At 31.7% G+C, this 17128-nt stretch overlaps 1 protein-coding gene across 1 annotated transcript in view; it reads left to right on the forward strand.

The window, feature by feature from the left end:
* The first annotated feature begins 339 nt into the window (after positions 1 to 339).
* The window catches only part of LOC143922541 (putative fatty acyl-CoA reductase CG5065), a 28238-nt gene continuing 11449 nt past the window's right edge, over positions 340 to 17128 (forward strand). Inside the window, exon 1 of the mRNA XM_077445808.1 lies at positions 340 to 427. The gene's annotated coding sequence lies outside the window, so the exon portion shown is untranslated. The remainder of the gene's footprint in view (positions 428 to 17128) is intronic.

A 17128-nucleotide genomic window follows, 5' to 3' on the forward strand; every position in this document is an offset into this window, starting at 1 on the left:
GATAGAAACATGCCTGTAATTAATAAGTGTAATTACATAAGTGTAATACGTTTGTATGGACAAGGCGCTGGTGTCCAGCCCTCTTAAGCATCTTTTGACTTGTTTTCGAAGTTCCAACCATTATCCAACCAACAATATTTACATACAAAGTCTCTTTCGAAATTATATATTAGATAATGTGATAAGAAAATATGTGCATAATATACAAATAGCATTATAGGATTCCGAGCCGTTGAGTAAATGTATGAAATTCAGAATTTTCAAGGTTTCATTGGAGAAAACTTTCTATTTTTCGGAGAGTTTCGTCACCTTTTTACGAATCATCGATGATATTTGGTCACTTTTATGTGGTCCAGTGTCCACGCAACTTCCAACGCTTATGTACATATGTACTTGCAGTGGCCATAGTACGTATGTACATATGTATGTAAGTACATACATGTACAGTGAAACTTACTAAAAATTACTTATCCGGAATCGTCGGCGATTGCGTGATCACATCGCAGACGAGTTTAACCTGTACTTACACAGACGTTTATTGTAATCAGAAGTGTGGCAAGCCTCCTTGTACATATACATATATTCATGTATTACATAAAATGGCCAAATACTCATCTGTAGGCAATGAATGGCGATTAGTTAGCGGCCGCTTCGAAAAGTTTGGAATTCTGACAAATTTTGTAAGCGTGAAAACCTCAAATTAGCCACTTTGTCGAGCCGTGACGATTTTTACTAAGAAAACTAAGCAACAGATTTTTTTTTGTTTACCGAAATTGTACAATTTTTATATATGATTTAAATGTATGTGTAAGTACGTTATTTACTTTATGATTTGTGTGCGATTTTTTTTACACGTAAAACCGGTTTTCGTTGACAATATTTTCAATCCGGTCATTACAGACAGTGTGATTGAAAAATATAATTTTTTCGAATCAATTTTCAAATACTAACCATTTTCCAGGTAACCGAATAAAATATTTAGTACTAAAATTAACATCTCATTGGAATCTTGATCTGGTATATCAAATTGAATCAAATTCGCTTAAATACATTTAAGTACCCGGATTTAGATTTTTTACGATTTTTACGAGAGTGCAAAGTGTAAAAGAGGTACTTGAGTAATATGAACAAGTTTCTTGCTTGAAATTTTCCAGAATAATTATATGTTATGTTCATTTACACATGCATTCTATCAAACGCTGTGCTATAAATTGCTTTTTACATACATATATGGCGAATACAATCTAAATGATGTAAATCTGATATAATTTCTCAAAGAAATTAAGGCCCAGTTTAATCTGAAGGGACTTCAGATTAAACTTCAGTATTGTAACTCACTTTGTATTTCATTATGATAGATAAAGTGGGTGCAGCAACATAATATTTTTTGCAACAAGTCAGATTCGACACCTGATACGTAATAATATATTGCGTAGTAAAATAATAATGGATTATTTTATTTTATTTAAAATTATTATTTATTTCGATAATAATAAAACAGGGAAAATATAGTCCAATTACAATCCAGAGTAAATATATTGTGTTTAATGCTTTAAATACAACTAATTTTCGACACAAATACCGTGCGTGGACTTTTGATCGAATGGACACTTGGCCAAGGGACGTTTGGCCGAACGGACACTAGGCTGACGGACTTTTTTAATTATTTTAATTTATTTTCAATCGGCAGTGGGTGACGAATGATGACGATGATCATGGAAGAAGGATAAATAAAAAAGAAAGCTAATATAATTGCCGATTATTATTTTATTTATATTAATTATAATGTAATTGCTTTGTTAAAAATGGTATAAAAATAAATTCAATAATGACGCACATACACAATTTTGCCACCAGCCTATTAAGGGCCTTAAGAGGGCTGGACACCAGCGCTTTGTCCATACAAGCGTATTACATTTCTCCCTTCCTCAATTATGGCACTTGAGAAATTATTTTTTAATATGCTATGGATATCTATCTACCTTTGGCATGTATCTGTGCTTTTATTTTTTTGATTAGCTATTTTTTATAGGAGCTAGGAGCCGCCAAACATCTATAAAATCGCCTCTTTTTTACACCCACGAAAAGAGTCCAGCGTGCTTATTTAACGGTCGATTTAAAAAAAAATACGCGCACAGTTGCATAGAAAATATCTTTCTCATACCGATGATGAAATTTTTTTAAAAATTGGTCCAATTTCGGAGGAGAAAATTGGAGAATACGAAACCTCGATTTTGTCGATTTAAAATACGTATTATCTGGTCGAAGCGTAACTGTCGCATTCACTCAATATATATATATATATATATGTATATATTGATATATATCGTCGCATTCACTCAATATATACATTGACTCAATATATATATCGAAGAAAGGAACGGCAAAAAAAATTAAGGTTTCGGGTGTACGCCCTCTTAAGCATCTTTTTTCTCGGCTAAAAATATTATTTTCAAACAAAAAAAAACGCAATTTTTTTATTGTATTATATAAAACGATAGTAATTAATAATTGTGCATCGAAATTATTCAAAATTCTGTTCTCTGTCTATTTGGCCGATAGGACGTCAACCGATAAGTTTATTTATTTTTTTATATTTTTATTCAATCAATCAAATACATATGTAGACTTCGCCCTTTTGATGTAGGGAAACGTAAAATCGCGTGTAATGAAGTACTCTCACTTTCCCTAAATGTACGTATGTACGTAAGTACATAAATTAAGTACACATATTTTCGCAGTACAATATTCATTCCGGGTAAATTTAAAAAAAATCTATTTAAAATCTATGACCCATGTCCGTTCTTACGACACGCACATTTCACTAGCGATATTATGAAAATATTTTATTCGCATGATCCGATTCCGTTCTCTAGCAATTCCATTCCGCAATATCGGATTTCTTTCCTTACGGTATTAAATTAAACTATGATTAATATTAATATATACTAAGCAGAAAATACTAGTGAAGACCGATGATTTTCCTTACATTGTAATTTTTTACATGTAATATATGTATATATTATATGCAAGATTCTACACTTTTGTTTATTATATTATACATGCATACTGATAAGCATAGTATTATACAGGTTTTGTATAGTGTTTATTGGCTTGGAAAAGCTAACGATCGTTTAATGTTCTTTTCATTCATCAATAAAATTTCGGAAAATCCCCATTATAACACAATTATAAGCTTATAATGAGTCATTAAAATAATAAAAACAAATCAACGAATTCTTCCAATTGAAATTTGCATTTATTTCGCTTTTATTTATATCACTTAGCCATGGTTTTGTCTAACGGAATTGATATTTGTTCATAATTTTTGGAGACTGAGCAAAACCTATGGTATAAAACTATATATATAGAATTTATAGACTATTAATTTGAAATCATATTCAAATAGTGGCTACATTGTAGGGTGGTTTTGCTAATTTAACTTATTTCAAGGAACCGTTTCGATATTGAAATAAGATAAATTGGCAAGGTCTGATGGGAAGCAATCGACTTGGAGACACAAATATCCAAATACTTCTAATTTTTTTTTCATTCAAGATCTACCCAGGGCTTGACACCAGATACCTCTCGATGGTTAGCATTAACAAAACCACCGAGCTATACTGCTGTCTTATGTACCTACCTATTTATGTACAAAAAAAATTTGAAATACTAGCTTCAAAATAGACGTACTATTGCCTAATAGAACTAAGTCAATTTAAATGATTTTGCTTTTTCATTGTGCGGTACAAAAAACATTCAAGTTACTATTTCGCAAACTGGGTACTATATCTATGTAAGTATGTATGTGGAAATATTCGTTATTGAATGAGTATGAAATTCCTTTATTAAGATATGTAGAAGGTTTCCTAATTGTTTCTCAAGGTTTGAGCAAACTTATTTTGCCAGAATCTCGTATTCATCTGTATGTGCTTTTACAATTATATAACCCGCCATTTCAATGGATCGTAATCGTTGAATAAGCATACATTTGTTTCATAATCGTTAGCCTCGTGCAATAAATAGACACTGAAATCTTTGCAAAGTATGCAAAATTGAATATTTACTTTCATATTCACGAGTCATAATGATCCGTTATTATTAACTAAGAGCTAAATGTTATCTTCTGATGGCTTACAATTACACAAATCAATTTACATGAAATTGTCATAGAATTATTAAGAATTAAATAATAATAAATAAAAAACACACTGTTTTTTGTATTGGCTATTGCAAAATGTGTTTTAGAAATATGTATGTATGTGTACATACAGATACATATGCCAAAATGTACATACATACATATGTATATACATATGTATTGCTTATTAACACAAATAGCGTATATTTTATGGAAAATAAAATTTCATTCGTGAATATGAAATTAAGAAAACGTTATATTACATATAATGCAAATACGCTATTGTGATTTAAATAAATTTTACAAATTGATTTTCAAATATTTTTTAATATATTTTCTTACTACCTTTGATACAAGTACATGTGTATGTACATATATGTTACAGTTGAAGTGTATCTTCTAGTTGTAATGTATTTTGACTAGTTGGAATATATTCCATCTAACCTGGTATTAACCACTGTTACAGTTGAAGTGTATTTTCAGTTGTAATATATTTTGACTCGTTGGAGTATATTCCGTCTAACCCATGAAACTTCATTCATATGGCGAATTACATTGAAATTACAGTTCAACTATAAGTTGGTACCACGATAGATGGAGAGTTACATTAGGTTGGAAAGTCACATTTTTGCTTTGAACACAATCTTAGACTTACTGTAATACGGTAATCATTACCTTTATTCGTGATATCTAGCAAATATCAACGCATTATTGGAATCTAAAGCATTCGTAAAAAAATCAGAGCTGTCAAAACTCAACTGTTATATCAAAACTGGCGCACATTGTTGAAAGTGTAAATGCGCTTGTAGAGATATAATGTACTAGTTGAATTGCATTCGAATATGAATGAACTAAAACGCTAGGTGGAGTATATTACAACTGAAAATACACTTCAACTATAACGGTGGTTAGTACCAGGTTATATGGAATATATTCCTGTATTATAACATACACATTAAATAGTACTATACATATATATATATATATATATATATATATATATATATATATATATATATATATATATATATATATATATTCCATCCTTCTGGTATAGCTAAAAGGCGACAAAAGCGATATCAAGAACTACCGACCCATTAGTCTACTTTCAGCGGTCTACAAGCTCTTCACGAAGGTTATTACAGAAAGGCTGAAAAATATCCTCGACGAGAACCAACCTATAGAGCAGGCAGGGTTTAGGGCAAATTTCAGCACAATGGACCACCTCCAAGTAGTTGGCGAACTAATCGAGCGCGCCAACGAATATCAACGGCCATTGTGCCTAGGTTTCGTCGATTATGAGAAAGCCTTCGATACAGTTAGTCATAATGCAGTACTTAACGCTCTAAAAACACAGGGAGTGCCGGAACCCTATGTGGGACTGTTAGCTGCAATATATAAGAATGCCACAGCTTCGGTTAAAATTTTTTCAGGTACAGATAGATTTAGCATAGGAAAAGGAGTAAGACAAGGAGATACAATCTCGCCCAAGTTATTCAATGCGGTGCTTGAGGGAGTTTTCAGGAAATTGGATTGGGATACAGCCGGAGTAAGCATCAATGGTCGCTTTTTGAGTCACCTTCGGTTCGCAGACGATATAGTTTTAGTAGCTCGTGATTCAGCTGACCTACTTATCAGACTAACACAGCTGGACAGGGAAAGTAGAAAAGTAGGATTAAAAATTAACGTAGATAAGACTAAACTAATGTTCAATAGTTATTGCATGCCTGATAGCATCCCCTTAGATGATAAACCAGTAGAAGTAGTAAATAATTATTTATATTTAGGTCAAATAATTGAAATGTCTGGTAGTAAAAATGAAGATATATATATATATATATATATATATATATATATATATATATATATATATATATATAAATTATTAAATCAAAAATAAAGTTAAAAGTACGCCATTTCCAAATATTTATGTACAAAAAATAATATCACTCAAATGTGGATCGTTTGTACGAGCATGCTTTTTGAGCCGTTTTCGAAAATTCGCCTCCACTCTTCCCAGTGTTTCCATTTGTTCGATTTGATTTTGTATTGCGGTTTTCAGTTCTTCCAATGTTCGTGACTTTCTTTCGTACCTGTGTATGTGCTTTAAGACAACTCCACAAATAAAAATCACACTTGGAAAGTGAACGGGCAGGTCAGGTGACATCACCAAAGTGTGAAACAACTCTCGAACTGCAGCCAGTGAAGATCTGGCTTGCTAAGACCATACGTTTGCTCGAAGTTCTGGTTATATTACTGAAATGTCGACTAGATTGTATTATGTACATATATAAAGTGAGAGTCGAACAACCATAATCAAAAGTTCTTATTCTCTTCAATTTCCGAGTATTACTCAGTACAAAACCGTGGACCACTCTTTTTGTATATATGTATATATGTATATCAAATTGAACATATGTAATTCTGTATAGAAGATCCATACCAAAAGAGTGATATCACAACCGGCCTCCGTGACGGGCCGGAATGTGAAATTACCGAAAACGCAAATATCGGAAGGCAAAGATCGAAAATCGAAAGATCTTAAGTCGAAAGATAAAAAAGGGTGCATGGTAAACGGTACATACTCATGTACATACTCACTTAATTTGCGCGAGCAGGATACAACAGGAACAAGAGGAACAGGCTTTTCCTCCCGTATTAATGTGCGCGCGCAGAATACGGAAGGAAAAGCCTGTTCCTCTTGTTCCTGTTGTATCCTGCTCGCGCAAATTAAGTGAGTATGTACCGTTTACCATGCACCCTTTTTTTTTTGATCTTTCGACTTAAGATCTTTCGATTTTCGATCTTTGCCTTCCGATATTTGCGTTTTCGATAATTTCACATTCCGGCCCGTGAGGTAGACCCTATTACAACATGTGTACCAAATACTGCTAATGTGCATAGGTTGGGTCTTCTTTGCAAAACTACCAATAAGATCGTATTCGAGGTTTACCTGGGGACTTTGAATGCATTTTTTCTCAACTTTTTGACCCAAATAAATATCTAAGGTCATTTTGAATCACAAAAAAATCGCTAATATACCAAACTTTGTATCTTTTAACTTCGCGTTAAAAGATGCATACAAGCAAAACACTAATTACTCACATGCATACAAGCAAAACACTAATTACTCACATGCATACAAATTACATAATATCCATGCAACATCATTATAATGTAACAATAGTTCCGAGTACAATTATTACTTTTTTTTTATAATATTATTAAATAGACTTAATCGGCGTTCTCTTGAATAATAGAATTATCAACAACTTCGTTTCGCGCTAATGATAAAGCAACTATACAAAGTGCCAATGCTAAAAATCAATTTATGTAAATTTCGAAATAGCTCTACGATGAAACAACGTCGTTTATAAATATTTTTATATTAACCAAAAAGGCGTTCTGTATAATTTTAGAAATAAAATATGTATTATACCTTTTTCATTGCCAAATATAAAATATGTGCATAAACACGTATTTGAACCTTCAATTCCACAAATTTAAGTATTCGTATTCGTAATTTTGTATTCTGATATAAATCGAAGTAGAACTACGAATTTATTTATTTCTTTCGAAAACAAGTTGAATCCCTAATTGTATTCGCAATAAATACACCATCAACGCTCGTAAAATTGAACATGATATTTTTTCTTTTATTTTAATGAAACTCGCGTTGTTTACGCTCGTTGTAAAATTATATATGTATATACATATTTATTCAAATACTGCGGTTCGTTTATTTAAAACCGCAACGAGCAAAAAATCCACAATGTGTTGAGTCTGTACGTACAAAGTGCAGTCAATAATAAATATGACGATCGGCAAGTTACAGATTTATAAAAACCTTGCTAAGATACTAATTATCTCAAAGTGATGATTTCTAATCGGATAATTATGCACAATTAGGCATACGGTTTAAATTGGAAAATCGTAATTTTTTTATTTAAATTGTAAAAATATATATGTAAAGCCTCGACCTTCAGATTAAGATTTCCTCGGATTTAAGATTTCCTCGATTTTATAATTTAACCTTAATTTGACGATTCTATATTGAAAACTAATAAACACTTTACTAGTATCTATACTAGCGTTTTTGTATTAGAGTCCTTCAAATTCGGGCTTCGAAATTTCGCCGTTTCAGTGCCATCGCAGTGTTGATTATGTTCTTGGGTATCCTTTTTGGAATTAAAATAGCAAAGTGATCCTTTATCAAGGTACACCCTTTCATAAAGTAATGCATTGTATAATAATAAATAGCACTAAGCCATGGGTTCAGTGTTATAGAGGATAATTTGTTCAATATCAATGAAAAGTTCATTAAATGAATCTCCAACAATTTTTTCCTTTTTAAAATATATTTTTAAACATGATAATTTATTTATGTGTGCATCTTAGAATCAATTTAAATTATGTGTACAAAAACATAGATATGTATATGTATAATACCTACATATATTAGAAAGTCGTAAGGTAATGGGTCAGTAATAGCGAATCATAACAAACATAATAACATGATAAAACCCCGACAATAAAAAATTTAATCCTCATTACAATTTCAATTTATCGTATAAGTAATTTTATTGTGTACTTATTTGAACCTAAGTGGAGCTAGATTTTTTTATCACAACGTGTAGCATTTATGTGCATACAGAGATTAGGGTTGCCAACCGGAAATTAAAATAAAGAGAAAAATTGTCAAAAATGATTAATTTTATTAAAAAATCTAAAAACTATGTAGTTCTAAATTTAGCACAAGATCGTTTAGAATAGCGATTGCCAATCTTTATGGCTTCACGACCCACTGAATTCATAATTTTAAATACCGCGGATCACTTACATATACATAATGTATGAATTTTTTAAAAGGATTAGATCAGAAAATTTACATTTTATTTATATAAAATGCACTCAATGTGGACCATGGTGCAAAGCTTGAAATTTGGTTCTCCATATTATTATTTAAATATATTAATACATTTAGTCCATATAAAATCATTTTGTTTACTAAGCAGCGTTTTTTTTATACAAAATAGTATAATGTACATAGTTAACACTCACAATTTAAATTTTTCAAATTTTCATATAATATACTTAATACATATGGTGCTGTCACAAAATGGCGTGGACAAAATCGCTTGAACGAAACCACACAGCGACAAAATCGCGCAAAGCGTGTATAAAGAAAAAAATGAATATAAAAACAAGTAATATAGATTTTAAAAACAGATCTAATATATAAGAAAAATCCAAACAAATTAAGGGATAATTTGATTATATATGCGTTGCGCGATTTTGACGCCGCGTAACTTTGGTTTGCCCGATTTTGTTTGTTTCGTCCAAGTGATTTTGTCCCGCGCGGTTTTGTCGCGATACCAATACATATGTACATACATACATACATACATATTAAAATAATGCGCTCGTTGATTTTCAAAATTCTAGAACTATGTACATAAACGCTCTATATAAATGTTTATTTTACGATAAAAAAATCGTAATTTTTTTTTTATTATTACAAAATACTTGAAAGTTGACTTAATCAAAAAAGAACATTTTGAGTATATTTGACAAAAAAGAGTGAACAAAAAGAACTGACAAAAAAGAGAAACTCTGACATGTTGCATAGATGATGTTCTTTTTCTATTACAAAATGTATTCAAATGCATATCAACTATACTAAGTAGAATGAAAAAAATCACCATTTGAGTAAGTGTTAAAAAAAAACGAGTGGGCATATCAGAATACATAAAATAAATTGATTAAATATGTAAAAATATGGACTTTAATTCCACATTTCTGCACAAGCATCTATGTATATTAAAAAATACATCACATAAATAAATTTATATTATCATGTAATTGCATGTGCATTCAACATATTGCAAATCAATTTTCTAACGCTTCTGCAAATAGCGGGCATTTCTCAACTTAATGAATTCCCAATTACGACACGCACCGAGCAATTATCTTGATCTGGTTAAATTACATTTGGTGAAGAAAAGTCTCCGGTTTCGTTTCTGTACGCTTTAGTACGTACTTGAGAGTTGAGAAACGCAATTTAGTTGGGCAACAGTGCAATTGGGCATATTTGCCCGACATCAAATTGAGCGGATCACCAAAGTGAAAGTGCCTGAAATGACAAAAAAAAAATGCGAAATGTTTAATCAATGGAAACACAATGCGTACTCTGCGTATTTCCTAGTTGCGTAAATTTTCGAGTTCCGCACGTTGGATTTACAATGCGGACTGTTTTAAAAAGATGAACCTGACTATAAATCACTACATATGTATATCTCGGAGACTTTTATCATTTGAAAGGAGATCTTTAGATCTCAGTGAACAGCCTCTAACCAGTGGCTTTCTAACTAGAGTCTCTACATATTCGAATAGTAAGCTTGAAATGGTTTAAAAAAACCTTTAGAAAGGTTAAAATATCGACAGAATCCTAATTTGGTACGTCGAATATACTCAAATGTGCTGTATAGGTTGAAAATTAAAATATAAATTCACATAAAAAATATTCGAAAACACTGATTTCGGACCATTACTATGTACTACATAATGTACTCCTCCATTTCTTCAAATATGGGAATCGCCGTTATCGATAACAGTCAAACCAATGTCAATACAAGGATAAAATATCACCGAAAACAATTCAGGTGGTGAGTTTTGGGAAGGATCGCGACGGTGCAGACTAGGCATGCCGGCGTTTTTTTCCACGTGAAAAACTGGTTAGTAATTAACTTATGTAACATGGATTAGTAATTAACTTAGCAGATAACTTATGGTTATGTAACATAACCGTAGGTAAATAAATATTACTAATCCATGAAAAGTATAAAAGTTGATTGTTTTTTTAATAATTGTAAAAAAGCGCTGGCATGCCTAGTCTGTAAATTCTTCCCAAAACTCACCCCCTGGATTGTTCTCGGTGATATTTTATCCTTGTACAGACATTGGTTTGACTGTTATCGATAACGGTGATTTCCATATTTGAAGAAATGTAGGAGAAACGTCGAAATAATAAGATCGTACAAATTAGCAGTGACTTGAAGACACGCCTATCACAGCTGGAGTCTACCTAGAGTTCGTTCTTGCCATTGGAGTAAAAGTTGATTATACTTCTGGGTGAAATCTTAGCTAACGCAATTTAAAGGTCCTAAATAACACGTTAAACAATATAATTTTCAATTAAATAGGAAATAATTTGTAAACAAAATTTTTGTTATTAGAATATTTATAAATGTTATTTTTTTATTTTTTATTGGCCTTCATAGCAAGTTCATTTTTCATTTTAATGCAATTTGAAGAAACTTTTAATTGGCTTATGTTTAACTATTTATTTTATCATCTTGGTTTTAGCTGTAAGTTTCTCTCTGTTCATAAATAAAATAAAATAAATAAAGTTGTGGCAAGAAGCAGCCCTGTAGTATTTCGAACCGAATCAATCGTCATATTGGGAATGATTGAGGTTAGGTTAGGTCATGTTAGGTTATCATCTTCCGAATGATTGAGGTTAGGGGCTGTTTGTTGGTCAGGAGAGACATCTAGCGGTAATTGTTTGAAACTTGATGCTTCACCCTTTCAAGTGTAGGAGTTTCATTCATTTGTATGTATGTAAGTGGTCAGCGGGTGTAGGGATATGCGATTTAAAAGCGGGCCCATGTTTTTATACAACCTGTATATATGGCAGTACGGGGTCTACCTCATGGGCCGGAATGTGAAATTACCGAAAACGCAAATACCGGAAGGCAAAGATCGAAAATCAAAAGATCTTAAGTCGAAAGATAAAAAAAGAGTGCATGGTAAACGGTACATACTCACTTAATTTGCGCGAGCAGGATACAACAGGAACGAGAGGAACAGACTTTTCCTCCAGTATTCTGCGCGCGCACATTAATACGGGAGGAAAAGCCTGTTCCTCTTGTTCCTGTTGTATCCTGCTCGCGCAAATTAAGTGAGTATGTACCGTTTACCATGCACCCTTTTTTATCTTTCGATTTTCGATCTTTGCCTTCCGATATTTGCGTTTTCGGTAATTTCACATTCCGGCCCGTCACGAAGACCGGGTAGTACGCAATGTGTGCGCATGCACGCGGCAAAATCTTTTTTACGCATCCGCATTTAATGTGTTAATTAAATGCGTATATTGGTCCTGGCCGCGATGCGTGCGCTTTAGATCGTCATTGGAGCACGTCGAATTCCATCACTCGCATGTTTGATTTTTTTAAATTTATTAATGTTAGCTATGACACTTTCGTTGTCAACTTTGATCGATCGTTTGAAAAGTGCTTGTGGAAGTGAAGGACCGAAACAAATAGTTTTTCTATGATAATTAACTTGGTAATTTCATATGATGTAAATTAATTTATGAACGTTTGAAATGTATGTACAGTTGAGTACTTGGGTAATTGGATTGTTAGTCACATTGCGATCGCCTAAGAGACAATTTTTGGCATGAAAATCGCGAATATGGAATATTTGGCACTCGGTTCTTGTTAGTATGATAGTTATCGTTAGTATGATGGATTTTTCGGCTGCCAGATGTTTCGTTATAGAGATTCGTGACCAATAATCACCGAACCGAGTACTTGTGAGTAAAGAACGGCAATGGAACGATGCTTTTGACACAAAAAAAAAATGGTTCAATATTGTCTCTCTTGTTCTGTAGCATTCTGAAGACTACTTATGACTAGACTACGGATACAGACCGTGCTTTTTCCAGGAATCGGGGCGGTTTGACTCTATTTACAAAGCTAGAGTACAACAAGAAAGAGGTTCGGCGAATCTTTAACAAAGCATTTACAACAATTGAATAATAAACGGCGCACTGTGGGTCCGGCCACTACTTATGACTCGAGCTAATAACTCATAAGTTTTGAGTAGACTACGGATAGAGAGGGTGGGTGCTTTTTCCAGGAATCGAGGCGGTTTGGCCCTATTTTTACAAAGCTAGAGTACACAAAAAAAAAGGTTCGGTGAATTTTTATCAAAGCGTTTACAACAATTGAACAATAAACGGCGCGCTGTGGGTCCGGCCACTAGCTTTTGCTTAGCTTTATTCCAACTATCCCTGAATTACAATCTAGCATTTAATTTACAGATTTACAAAGTCTCTTTCGAAATTATATATTAGATTTACTTTTATATGAAAACGCACTGGGCTATCAAGAGATTAGACCAAGGATAGAATTTTTAACTTTTATATAGGTATTACATTGATTGTATCTTAAAATCATGGTTATAGTGGAATTTTATTTAAATTTTAATGTGAAATTTATCATACTCATTTTCTCATTTTGCATTTTGCATGCACTTGCACGTGAAAGTTCACAAAAATGTCAATAAAATTCGATTTTACCAGTTGCGGCTCTAGAAATATGTAATAACGTAATTTATTAATTAGTTCAAATTCACAATTTTACAAATTTATGATGTTTTATTTTAATTTTTATTAAATTTTCAATCTAACAGTTTTTATGGTATAATATTACGAAATAATACTCTATTACCAAAATCACGGTAAAATCTTTTTGTCTTCCATTAATCGTATCTTAAAATGACACAATACTTAATTTTAAGGAAAGAAATTCGTTTTACAAAATTTGTACATTTCAGTGTTTTTCTTTTTTCAATATATCATTGGGTGTACAATGTACGTTCAATTATGTAAATTTAAAAATTTATGATATTACCCGTCCCTCAAGTTAATTAATACAATAAATTATGTTTATTCCAAGTAATGCTATTTTCTTGACTAAAATGCAAATAAATTCGTTTGAAATTATAGCTTTTTTATATTGTAAAATTCACTTAAATCTCTATAACGAAACATCTGGCAAAGTCCATTACAATACTAACGATAACTATCATACTAACGAGATCTCGAGTGCCAAACATTCCTTTTTCGCGATTTTCATGTCAAAAATTGTCTTTTGGGCGATCGCAATGTGACTAATAATCCAATTACCGTAAAATTATGTATGAAAATCAATATATGGACTTGTGAATATTGCATTATCTAATATATAATTTGGAAAGAGACTTTGTATGTATGTAACCTTCGTTCGTTGGGTCGTAAATCCGTGACGTCATCGAACAAATAATTCGATTTTTTTCGATTTAAAGAATTTAAAGTACCCGGGGGCAAAGGCACCGAGGGCGAAGCCGCCTTCGCGCTGGGGGCGAAGTTCTTGGGGGCGCAGGCGCCGGATTCTTGAATTCGAATTTTGAAAGAGACTTACTATATATGTTTGTTTATTCGTGACAGTCAATTTAATAAAAAAAACAAATGAGTATTCAAATAAATTTATATAAATTAAAACTATTCAAATAAATTTAATAAAATGGTTACTATTAGATAAGTCATGTCTAATCGGTTTACATTACAAATGCCGAGCGAAGCCGGGTAATACAGCTAGTACATATATGATATATGTATTTGCGTACATTCATATGCATACTATTAACATTTTGAATCATTAATACATTCATAATTTAAAGTTTATTTTAATATTATTTATTTGTTAGTTTATAATTCATAATTTTCATTATGATATATGTATAGTTATATGTATGTATGAATATGTACATATGAATGTATGTACATACATACATATATGTATTTACATATGTACATACATGTATTGTATAACATTTAAGTATTTTTTAACATGAAATTTTATTGTTAGTATCAAGAGTAATAAATTTTTCAGAATTTCTAAGCACTCTTCCCTTTGAAAAACTTCACTGATTTGTACTTCCTAATTGCCATTTAGAATTACTATGAATTTAAAACTATTTTTTTTTTTAATTACGTAGGTTCGGCAAACCTTTAACAATGCATTTACAACATGTGAACAATGAACAGCGCGCTCTGGGTCAGGTCTTTACTAATGACTATCCGTAGATTATTTAAAATTTTGTTCGTTTCAATGTATTTATGGGCGACGTTTTTGTCTATCAAGTTACATATGTAACTATGCAAAAAGCGAACATCTAAATTTCACCTTGGAGAGCCTATGTACATTTACATATATATCTTTTTTAACAGGTAGAAAATAAATAAAATTTTATGTAATGTATTTTTTACGATGCTCCTTTTGCAAATTTTGTTTAATATTTAAATTAATATTATATATAAACTTTTTGCGCTTAAAGATTTTTTTAGGTGTTAATACCGTAAACTCGAAACGTTTTTGAGTAATTTTTTTTAAATGTTTTTAAGTAAAAATAAAAAATATATTTTTACATTTAATTTTATTGTCAAAAACACATGCAATTGGAATAGCCATAAAAATTCGTTAATGTAGAAAATATTTGAAAAGTTACATGTCTGCTTGAAATAATGACAATATTGTTTGCCAGTTGAGCGTTCGAAACACAAAACAAATATAAAATAACCTGTGACACATTATGTATTGATGGCGAGTGGCATGGACTCAAATTTCAAATTTTATGACCCGTAAAATGTTACAACATTGCACTTAAGTGACAACATGTTTTATACTGATACGAATTATTAACTTATTATTATGCATTCATGCTAAAATTATCTTTGCTATCAATATACATATGTACAGAGGTGTGACACATATGGATGGACCACTAAGGTTAAATAGTAAAACAGGCTGGAACAAAAATTTGTGAAATTTAAGATTGAATATGCTAGTTAGGGTTCAGGTAGTGACCCAAGTTAAAAAGAAAAAAAAGGGGTCGAAGGGGGATGCAAAATCGGTCAATTAGCAGTTTTTCAGTTTGGCGGTGTCAAGACGTTTCGGGAAAAAAATTCATATTTCATTTCACATAAGACTTTATTTAAATTTTATTTCATTAATAAACCTTTTTTTATTCATTACTAGTTTATATTACAATTTTTAAAATAAAATTGTATATCAAGTGATTTTTAGTTACCAGAACAAACCTCTCGGGACGCCCAAATGTCCCGGTTTACTACTTTTTAAATTCCTATAGAAGTTTTTAACTCATATGTAATTTAAAAAATATGCAACATCTAATATATAATTTCGAAAAACACCTTGTATATGTTTATGTAAACTTCGTTCGTTGGTTCGTAGACAACACATTCGGTTTATTTTTTTTTTTCGATTCATAGGCACCGATTCGATTTTTTTCGATTCAAAGGATTCGAAGTCCCCGATGTCGTAAGCACCGGGGACGAAGGCTCCAGGGGCGAAGGTGCCGAGGGCGCAGGCGCCGGATTCTGGTATACATATAATTTCAAAAGAGAATTAGTATATATGTTTATTTGTTCGTGATAGTCAATTTAATAAAAAAAAAAAAACGAGTATTCAAATAAATTTATATAAAATAAAACTATTTAAATAAATTTTATAAAATTTTGACTATTAGATTAGTCATGTTTAAGCGGTTTATATTACAAATACCGAGCGAAGCCAGGTAAAACCACTAGTAAACTATAAACAGAAAGTCCATGTCTGGACCAGACATTCTGGTTCACACCGGAGCAATATTCAACAATGAACTATTTGTCTCTGTCTTACATATACAACTTTATGGAGAACTATGTGTAGAAGGGAGAAAAAAATAATTATCAATCAATTTATCTTGAATCGATAATTTTCTCACACTCAGAATGAACACCTATTAAGAGGGCTGGACAGCAGCACCTTGTCCATACAAACGTACTATACTTCTCCCTTCCTCGATTATGGCACTAGAGAAATTATTTTTTAATATGCTATGGATATCCACCATTTGGGTGCATCTATCGTTTTATTTTTTTTGATTAATTATTTTTTATATGAGCTAGGAGCCGCCAAATATCTATAAAATCGCCTCTTTTTTACACCCACGAAACGAGTCCAGCGTGCTTATTTAACGGTCGATTTTAAAAAAAATACGCCGATAGAAAGTATTTTTCTCATACCAATGATGAAATTTTTTTAAAAATTGGTCCAGTTTTGGAGGAGAAAATAGTAGAATACGAAACCTCGATTTTGT

The sequence above is a fragment of the Arctopsyche grandis genome, chromosome 2 (genome assembly GCF_051622035.1).
Source record: "Arctopsyche grandis isolate Sample6627 chromosome 2, ASM5162203v2, whole genome shotgun sequence".
In the NCBI taxonomy this organism is placed as follows: Eukaryota; Metazoa; Arthropoda; class Insecta; order Trichoptera; family Hydropsychidae; genus Arctopsyche; species Arctopsyche grandis.